Genomic DNA, 8,172 nt, shown 5'->3' on the forward strand with positions numbered 1-8,172 from the left:
CCAACTAATCAGTCTTTCTTTCTTTCTTTTTTTTCTTTTTTTCTTTCTTACTTTCTTTTTTCTTTCTTTTTTCTTTCTTTCTTTCTTTCTTACTTTCTTCTTTCTTTCTTTCTTTCTTTCTTTCTTTCAACTAATCCACCTTTCTTTCTTTCTTTCTTTCTTTCTAACTAATCCACCTTTCTTTCTTTCTTTCTCTCTTTCTAACTAATCCACCATCCTTTCTTTTTTCTTTCTTTCTTTCTTTCTTTCTTTCTTTCTTACTAATCTTCTTACTAAACTAGCCCATATTTCTTTCTTTCTTTTTAACTAGTCTTTCTTTCTACCAAGCCCATATTTCTTCCTTCCTTCCTTCCAACTAATCAGTCTTTCTTTCTTTTTTCTTTCTAACTAATCCACCATTCTTTCTTTCTTTCTTTCTTTCTTTCTTTCTTTCTTTCTTTCTTTCTTTCTAACTAGCCCATATTTCTTTCTTTTTAACTAGTCTTTCTTTCTACCAAGCCCATATTTCCTTCCTTCCTTCCTTCCTTCCTTCCTTCCTTCCTTCCTTCCTTCCTTCCTTCCAACTAATCAGTCTGTCTTTCTTTCTTTCTTTTTTTCTTTCTTTCTTTCTTTCTTTCTTTCTTTTTTCTTTTTTTTCTTTCTTTTTTCTTTCTTTCTTTCTTTCTTTCTTTCTTTTTTTCTTTTTTCTTTCTTTCTTTCTTTCTTTCTTTCTTTCTTTCTTTCTTTCAACTAATCCACCTTTCTTTTTTCTTTCTTTCTTTCTTTCTTTCTTTCTTTCTTTCTTTCTTTCTTTCTTTTTTTGTTCATTCTGTATGATTCAATTGTGTTTTAACTCTGCTTGAAATTGAGTTACATTTTCAGTTCAGGGGTGCGTTCTCCGATAACGTTGTCTCTTAGCGCGCTACGAAGACTCAAAAGGTACACCTTAACTACAGGTATACCTTTCCTACGTGTGTTCTCCGAACTATACCTTAGGATGTTGCTTAAGGTAAACCTTCTTAAGTTCGACCTTAGCAGGCGCTGTCCATGGTGGAGGCGCTGAATAGGTTGATATCGATGCCTCGATGATCGATTGTGCGCTCTTTCCTTCACAGCGGTATAGGTAAAGTATTGAGAAAACAATGTTATTTATAAAGAAGCGTTTTAGAAATAGTACAAACTGCATTTATCGGGGCTCATTGAAATATGTACATGCAGAAATAAATATGAGTAGGCTATGTGTTTATAATTTAGCAAGTGTGCAATCCCAAACCCTCACGGCCATAAGTGTGTTAATGTTCTCCACAACGTATGCTGATTATCCACCAGCCATGTAGTTGACATACACTAACTGGCTCCGCGGACGGCGCCGTCTTTGATTTAAAACAAGTACTCGCTGTCTCGCTGCCATAGCTATAAAGTTTGTGTAAACTCATCTTTCTTTATATAGACTCCTAAGCCTTTTCTGTCAAATGGTTCGCCAGCTGATGTGCCTTAGGATAGTAATTAAAAAAGCTAACAACCATTAGTGTATGGAAACTTTATTTATGAAAACACTTCCATACACTGGGTGTAGGCTATAACAACTTAAGTATTTTATGTGTAAAATTTTAAAGTAAAGTAAAAATGTAATTTTAATACTAAATCAGATTTTATATTAAATGTTCATATAAAATTTTCTATGTGTAATTAAACTGCAATGTAAAAAAGCTTTTTGCGTAGTGGTGGCCACTAGCGGTATGAACCGTCAGCAGCGATAAGGTATAGCTAAGAGCGCTCCAGACCAACCTTACGAACGTATGACTTACAGAAGGTATACTTAACTAAGAAGGTTTCGGAAACCACGTATTAACGATAAGGTACTTCTTAAGGTACAACTTAAGAACGACGTAGCGTTAAGGTAGTTTCGGAGAACGCACCCCAGGTGAATATCTCAAAATGTAAGATATTTATGTTCAGAGTGAATAATTGTTGGAATTAAAGCAGTCAGATCGGCCTGATAATAGATAATATGTGTTATAACTGCTGTTACACTTATTGATGAGATCATACATGCATTTTAATGTATATAGCAGTGCATAATTAATGCATTAAACTACTTTTATAATGCAATATGTACGAAAGCTTTAAATAAAGTGTGTGTGTGTGTGTGTGTGTGTGTGTGTTGTGTGTGTGTGTGAATGTGTTGTGTTTGTCTCCTGCAGCTGGTCCCACAGTGAAGCCCTCAGTGTCTCTGCTGCCGCCCTCTTCTCTGCAGATCTCTGGAGACTCAGCCGCACTGCTCTGCCTGCTCAGCTCTTACTCTCCACAGGGGGCGCTGGTGAGCTGGACACTGGACGGGTCAGAGGTCACCGAGGGGGTTCTGACCAGCGCAGAGAGCCAGCAGGACGGCCGCTACAGCCGCAGTAGCGTCCTGACCCTCAGCAAAGCACGCTGGGAAGAGGGAGAGCTGTACGTCTGCAGAGTAACACATGATGGAGCTCCTCATGAGGTCTCGTTCCACAAGAGCTCTGAGTGCTGATGTTTCTCTCCTGAAGATGAGCCGTATCTGAGTGTCCTGTGTCAGGCAGGATTCACATGAGTCTAGTGCTGCAGCTGTAGTGATTTACAACTCAATACTGAAAGAGTGTGTGTGTGTGTGTGTGTGTGTGTGTGTGTGTGTGTGTGTGTGTGTGATCTTTCAATCTGCTGTGTTTGCTGCAACATTCAATAAAGCTTCTCAACAAGTTCACTTTGTGTCTGACAACATCATTCAACTAACAGATGAAGATGCAGGTGCTTTTCAGAAGGTTGATGTAGCAGTAAATGTCAAATAAAGCTCTTGGGGTTTGAACATGGTCTCTGGAGACAGAGCTGCTCTATTCTGAGAGGATCACAATCACTCCACCCTGACAATGCAAATTGGGTTTCAGTCTCACTCTCTGATTGGTTACATGATCTGGACTGGAACACTTTCACTTCTGCTTTAGTGAAGCAGCGCAGACAAACTCATCATTTATAGGAGATTAAAAAGTTTAGAATATAAAAATATCATAAAAAAGATCAAGAATCAGCCGTTCTGACACTATGTTTCATAATCATTACATTTATAGACAACTGTGTAAATATATATGAAAATGTTATGAAAATCATAACTAATACATGATCACTAATCAAGAATAAGTGTGTTGTTAATAAATGTTAATATCATAGTGTATTTGTTCATTGTTCATACATGTTTATATTAAAGTGTATTTGTTAATTTTATAATAAAAACCATTGGTTGAGTTTGTGTTTCACTGCCAGTTTCTGCTCAGCCGACTCTCAGCCAGATCTGTCTTACAGTGCCTGGGCCAGACCTGGGCCATATCAGTCAATAAGAGTCACTTTACAGGGTGTGGGCCACATCTGGGCCAGAGGAAGCTCTGTGTATCCATGTTCAGTGTGTTGGGCCAGTTTTGGGCCGGGGACCCAGCCAGAAGTAGAGGTGGGCCAGGCAAAGTTTGCTCTCTGGCCTGCTGTTATCAACTCAAGAGTGAACCAACATCATGTTGCTCTAGTGATGGGAGAAACAAAGCTTTTAGAAACCATTGAACCGATTGATTTGCATAATGATTCACTGTATTGAAGCTCTGGAAACGCCACACGCTGGTCAGAACTGTAATGTATTGTCAATGTGGCAATGTTTCTTTAAGTGGTGCTTCAGCCTCCGTACTTATTGTTATGACTCCTCCCTCTGATATGTGTTCCGGTGCTGAGGAATAAACAACAGTGAGCATGGCTCTGTACTGAAGTTCTGTGTCAGTCGTATTATTTTACATGGTGTCAGAAGTCAGAAAAAAGAATGGCATTAACCCAGTTTGATCACCCTAGGATCGACTGGGATGCTCCTGATCTGTACCAAGAGTTTGAAAGATTTCGGAGTCACGTCACATTAGTTTTTGACGGCCCGCTATCGGAGCAAACAGCAAAGCAGCGTGCAGGCTGGCTGGGCACGTGGATCGGCGAGCAAGGTAGAGAGATATACAAGACTCTGCACTGGGGCGAAGGTGAGAGAGATGACCCGTCCAAAGTTATGGATAAATTCGCCAACTATGTAAGGCCGAGGAAAAACAAGAGAATAGCTAGACATCGCTATAAACAAAGAAACCAAGGAGTCACTGAAAGTTTTGATCACTTTGTGCAGGATTTGAGACTCATGTTTATGGATTGTGAGTATGCTGATCCAGATGATATGTTAATCGACGCGATAATAGCGGGTGTCAAAGAAAAACGCGTCCAAGAGAGATTATTGGACAAAGGAGAAGATTTAACACTACCAAGAGCAATTGAAATCGCCCAGCAATTCGAACTGTCACAGAAGCAGATTAAAATAGTCAGAGAAGAAGAATCTCAAGTGCAAGCAGTAAAGGTGAAAACTAAATACCAAACTGCAAACAGAAAAAACTATCAGAAAAATCCGACAAAATATGTACAAAAAGAAATGCATGCAGACCGACCAAAAAACTGTTCAAGTTGTGGTAAAGACCCACAACATAAGTGGAATCAAGGAAAATGTCCAGCAAAAGGCTCTATCTGCTCATAGTGTCACAAACCAAACCACTGGGTGGCAGTATGCCACAAGAGATCAGTGAACACAGTCAGTGTGGAGCTGCAATCAGAAACAGAGGATGAGGAAATGCTGAGCATAAATGTCACACAAACAGAAGATCAGAGTGATAATGGTGATAAGTGGACAGCAGATATCGAAATACTGTCTAAAAAAGTACCAATCAGAATTGATACGGGTGCAAAATGCAACACACTGACTTTAGACAGTTATCAGTCACTTCCACACGATGGTGAGCTCAAAAGCTCTAATCGAGTGTTAAAGTCCTACTCTAATCACAAGCTAAAGCCAATAGCTGCAGCTGATCTTCTGGTTAATTACAAGAATACTGAGATATCAGCAGAATTCGAGATTGTGGACATTTTTCAAGAAAATGTGCTCAGTGGGGCAACAGCAGAAGCATTAGGTCTAGTAACACGTCTCAATGCACTGCAGCCTTCTAACAAAGAAAATAAAAAGCTGAATTCTGGTCAGAGGACAACAAAAAATGTGCCGGCTGGACTAGATGATTATCCAGAGCTGACTCACACTACTGGAACCTTGCCGGGCAAATACACAATTAATCCTAAAAATTTATCCTGATTCAAAAGGTGCGGTCCATCCTATCCGACCACAACCAGCGGCACTGAGAAAAAAAATAATAGAGAAGCTACAAGAGATGGTTAAAGATGGACACATCGCAAAAGTTAACCAACCAACCGAGTGGGTGAGCTCGATGGTAGCAGCAGTACGCAATGGCAAGATAAGGATCTGCATTGACCCGAGTGACTTAAACAAGGTCATAAAACGAGAGCATTACCCAGTGCGCACCATCGAAGAGATTGTATCTGCAATGCCTGGTGCTAAAGTTTTCTCAGTCTTGGATGCTAAATCTGGCTTCCTACAAATAGAGCTAGATGAGGCATCATCACTGCTGACCACATTTAACACGCCAATTGGTAGATTTAGGTGGCTTAGACTTAGCCTGGTAATACCAGACTCTGCTACTTCGCTTTGCTTCGTAGAGAGAGTCTGGAAGGGCATAATTGAAAAGTGTTTTCTTTACTGCCTGGGGGCGCTAGTCTGAAGCTTAAAATCATTGGTTACCCGTAAGCCAATCACATAACGTTTGGTTATGGCGTGTGTTATGCGCATGCTCAGCCGCATCTAACTTCCACTGTAAACACATGTATGATGCGAAAACAAAACCAAAGAGCGAAATACCGGAGTGAATATGGCTGTGAACGATATTTGCAGATTATGTGAAGTAAATCTACGCATCCACGGTACAATCAGCATCCATACGTCACGGCTCTCAGCCCGCCCTCTGTTCATTGATTGGCCCGGCTGTTTTCAGGCCGGAGGAAAACTGAGAGATAGGTCGCTATCTCAGACTGAGTACAGGAGCGAAATGAAATAGAGCGGAAGTACAAAGTCTGATGAAGTCAGGCTAGCTTAGACTTTCTTTTGGCCGAAAATGCTCACCAGAAATTTTCCAGCGCATTATGGATGAAATGCTTGAGGGCATCAGTGGTGCAATCAGTGTCATGGATGACATCCTTATTGCAGCACCTTCAGCTAAGGAGCATGATGAGATCCTTCAAAAAGTAATTCAGAGAGCAACAAGCTATAATCTGAGTCTCAACTTTGATAAATGCCACATCAAGAAATCTTCCGTGCCCTACGCGGGACACCTGATAACATCAGACGGTCTGAGGGCAGACCCAGCGAAGATAGAAGCTGTTAAGTCCATGCCAGAACCAGCAGACAAGGATGGTGTCTGTCGTTTCCTGGGTTTCGTCACCTACCTGTCAAAATTCTTGCCAAACCTCAGTGAAGTTGATGCTCCTCTGAGGCAGCTCCTGAAAGCTGACGTTGAATTTGTATGGCAACCAGCACAACAGCAAGCCTTTGACAAACTCAAGGACTTATGCACGAAGTCGCCTGTGCTAAGTTTTTTTGATCCGTCCAAACCTGTTGAGATTTTCTGCGATGCCAGCAGCAACGGCCTCGGTGCGGTTCTACTGCAAGACAGTCATCCAGTTGCATTCTCATCCAGGTCACTGACAGATACCGAAACGCGCTACGCGCAATTTGAGAAAGAGATGCTCTCAATAGTTCATGCTTGTGTCAAGTTCCATAATTACATATTTGGAAACCACGTCACAGTGTACAACGACCATAAGCCTCTGGAAGACATTTTCAAAAAGCCACTGCTCTCTACCCCAATGCGGATACAGAGAATGCATCTTCGTCTGCAGTGGTATGATCTGACTGTTAAATACAGACGAGGAAAGGATTTGGAACTGCCGGACACACTGTCTAGAGCTCAGCTGCCAGAGAACAAGCCAGAGATGGAGGGTTTTGAGTGTATCTCCATGCTCAACTTCGTTTCAGTCAGTGAGCAGAAGTATTCAGAGCTCCAGAACTGCACAAAAAATGAGCTCAACTGCCTCCAGCAAACAATCCAGCAAGGCTGGCCAGACCACAGGCGTGATGCGCCTAATGCAGTACAACCATATTGGGACTCTCGAAGCCAGCTTGCAGCTTCAGATGGTGTTGTTTATAAAGGCCTGCGTATAGTGGTACTCCCTTCTATGCGAGAACACATGCTGAAGCTTATACATCAGTCTCACTTAGTAGTGAAGAGCAAGCAGAGAGCTTGTGAGGTCCTGTACTGGCCAGGCATGAGTTCTGAAATTGAACAAATGGTGAAGAACTGCGGCAAGTGTGCAGACTTTCAGAACCGGCTGCCTAGGCAACCACTGAAACCAACAGAAAGACCTGATCTTGCTTTCGAAGAAGTAGCTTCCGACCTGTTCGAGTTTGAAGGAAACCATCATGTTTTGCTGGTGGATTACTACTCAAAATTCATCGAAGTAGATAAGTTGAAAGACCTACATAGTCGTGCTGTCATAGAAAAGCTTAAGGCTCAGTTCAGCAGACAATGGTCCACAATATGCAGCGGATGCGTTCAAGGATTTCTGCCAAAGTTATGGAATTGTACACAAGACATCGTCACCAAACACGCCACATTCCAACGGTGAGGCAGAGCGTGCAGTCCAGACTGTTAAGAAACTTTGGTCCAAGGCTACAGAAAAACACCTTGCGCTGCTTGACTACAGAACAACGCCAATAGAGTCAGTAGGCCTGTCACCAGCTCAACTGCTCATGGGCAGACGGCCCCGTAACAACCTGCCTGCTGCTCGTCTGTTGCTCACACCAGCAGTGTACGACCCCCTCAAAGTTAAACAGCGGCTAAACGAAAGCAAGAACATTCAGAAGTTTTGCTACGACCGCAAGAGGGCAAGTGGCCCTCGTGCAGTACTGAAGCCTGGAGATGAAGTAAGGGTGCAACCACACGCCGGCAGTCACAAGTGGTCTCCTGGAGTCGTAGTGAAAGAGCATTGTGCCCCAAGATCTAATGTTGTGGACTGTGGAAGTAGAGAGTACCGCTGCAACATTCAGCATCTTCGTAAGAGCACAGCAGCTGCTAACGAGTCCCGTCACAGGCTTAGTGATGATCAATGGGCAGAAATAGTAGAGCCAGAAAGTGTTGAGGAGCCAAAGCCTGTGGATCGTCCTGGTTCCTCACAAACATCTCCTACAGAACTAGAGGTTGCTAA

Source organism: Leuciscus leuciscus (genome assembly GCF_965113295.1).
Source record: "Leuciscus leuciscus genome assembly, chromosome: 25".
Classification (NCBI taxonomy): Eukaryota; Metazoa; Chordata; class Actinopteri; order Cypriniformes; family Leuciscidae; genus Leuciscus; species Leuciscus leuciscus.